At 40.8% G+C, this 2,400-nt stretch overlaps 1 non-coding gene across 1 annotated transcript; it reads left to right on the forward strand.

Moving 5' to 3' along the window:
- trnay-gua (transfer RNA tyrosine (anticodon GUA)) lies at positions 1-89 on the forward strand. The gene is given in 2 exon segments: positions 1-37; positions 54-89. It is a non-coding gene; the product is annotated as a tRNA-Tyr (tRNA).
- The last annotated feature ends 2,311 nt before the right edge of the window (positions 90-2,400 follow it).

A 2,400-nucleotide genomic window follows, 5' to 3' on the forward strand; every position in this document is an offset into this window, starting at 1 on the left:
TCTTCGATAGCTCAGTTGGTAGAGCGGAGGACTGTAGAAAACTAAATGCTGAAATCCTTAGGTTGCTGGTTCAAATCCGGCTCGAAGGAGGACCCTTTTTCTGCCTCATCAATGCGCCCACAAAAATATTTTTGCCGGTTGTTCCCCCTATAGAGAATAAAATGTGCTTTTCCAGTTTCGTTAAAGAATAGTCTAGGTGTACGAATCCAATCATACAGAAGAATTAAAAACAATTCAAGTTTATCCACAATTCTCCACATTCGATAGCTCAGTTGGTAGAGCAAAGGACCGTAGAACACTAAATGCTGAAATCCGGCTTGAGGAGGACCCTTTTCCTACCTCATAAATGCGCCTATTCTCCAGGGAGAGAAATAGAAACCCACGTTCCACTGTATCGAAGCCTTTATAAAAGAAGAAGAAGACAACACCTCACAATACTTAGAACTGTAGAAATTCCTGGAGAAATTGCAACTATAAAGATAGAGATTAATTTGGGATCATCTGTGATGAGACGGTTAATATTTAATTGTGTCATTTTTAAAGTTGTGTTTTGTTTTTTCTGAAAAATAAGATTAATCCTCTAGCCATTTCTTCCTACATTTGACAAAAAGCTCTGCTTTCAGTCTATACATATCATCCAGTTTGTAGCTCAAACAGAACAGATTTGTCCTCCTCTGAAAGACTTTCAACAGGCTTTTGAACAAGAGGTGATCTTTTGTAGTTACTTTCTTCTACAGCTCTTCCTCGTCTTGAATACTCCCATATTTTCTAAATATTTTCCAACCTCATATTTAAAAAGCTCCCAGTTATTACTGTATGAATGGTCATTTATAGCTTTGTTCCAGAAGTGAGGAATTAAAATGTTTATCTCCTTCTTGACCAACTCGTGTTTTAATATAAAGCTATTAAGCTTCCGATAGAGCCTCTGCCGAGGCCATTATCAGAGATAAACAGTTTAATGTCAATATAAACAGCTCTATGGTCAGTAAGGGCCATTATCAGAGATAAACAGTTTAATGTCAATATAAACAGCTCAGTGATGGTTCACGATTAAGGCCATTATCAGAGTTAAACAGCAGTCATGTATTGATGTCAACAAGGTACGCTCCTATCCATGGAGTCCAAAGATTAAACGAGTGTACACAAGATCTATATCTAGAGCGAATCCAAAATTCACCAGTTCAAAAACAGCCGTATATAGATGGGGAAATGTTCATCGCTTCTCGAAAGAAAACTTTCTGAGATAGGTGTCTTATGAGACATTCCTGTCCGAAGACTTCTACTTCGAATTTGTAGTAGGAATTCGGATAATGTGAGCATGTACGAGTCTGTATACAGACTAACCCATATTGGAGGGCGACACGCGCCAGACCTTTATAAAACAGCTCAGGAAAGGAGACGGCATTATCTTCCGTGTCCCTAGAGAAACACCATGGGATGACACGATTACTCCTGTAGGTGCGGAAAAGTGCAATCCGATTAAACATCCCCTCAGCAAGAGAGAAACCGAACAGACAGTGAGCTAATTCTGCCATACACTGTGTGTGAAGATGACTGAAACAACAATTAGCGTTATTTCGGATAACCCGGAAAAAGAAAGTTGGCATCTAAATATACACCCACAGTCAAAATGAGTCCCCAAAACCATACCAATTCCAAATCAGAACCCATTGTGTGAAACGCGAAAGTAAGGGTCGCAGAAAACTAACAAGCAAGGGAAGTACAAAGTAATTGAGCCCTTACCTATCTAAATTCTCCAACATCTGCTTCGACGAAAATAGAGCTGCATCGCGCTTTGATATCAACATATGAAGCGCACGATGAGAAACGGTGCCAACTAAGCCAGAAACAACATAGAGATAAAAGAAACTGAGCCCAATCACTTAGGTCCTGACATCCCTTCCCTCATTCAATATACCCCTGGCCCAAATCGTGAGAGAGGGGAACGCAAGCGCTGTTATTGCCTTGCACTCGAAATCCAAAATGATCGTGGCACCGACTCCCCACACTAAAATATTTGTATTTTGGGTTGGCCGCGGGCAAATCGCGGGCCGTTCTGTGTACAGCCCGGCGTAAAATGAAGCGCCCGTTGAAGTTGTAAATTAATCCGTTGCCCGCATCATTTCCAGCCGTTTCGCCTGCCTTACACGAAAAAATAAGTCTAGCTGTAAACGAAAATCCATGATCATTTATCAGGGAAGAATCGGTGTAACGACACCAAGTTAGCAGAAAGAATTACCAACAATAATTAACTCCACATTCGAGATAAGCTCAGTTGTAGAGCAAAGGACCGTAGAACACTAAATGCTGAAATCCGGCTTGAGGAGGACACCTTTTCCTCACCTAATCATAATGCGCCTAAAAGATATACATTTGCCTGTTGTTCGCAACATTCCCAAC

The sequence above is a fragment of the Salvelinus sp. IW2-2015 genome, linkage group LG17 (assembly GCF_002910315.2).
Source record: "Salvelinus sp. IW2-2015 linkage group LG17, ASM291031v2, whole genome shotgun sequence".
Taxonomy (NCBI): Eukaryota; Metazoa; Chordata; class Actinopteri; order Salmoniformes; family Salmonidae; genus Salvelinus; species Salvelinus sp. IW2-2015.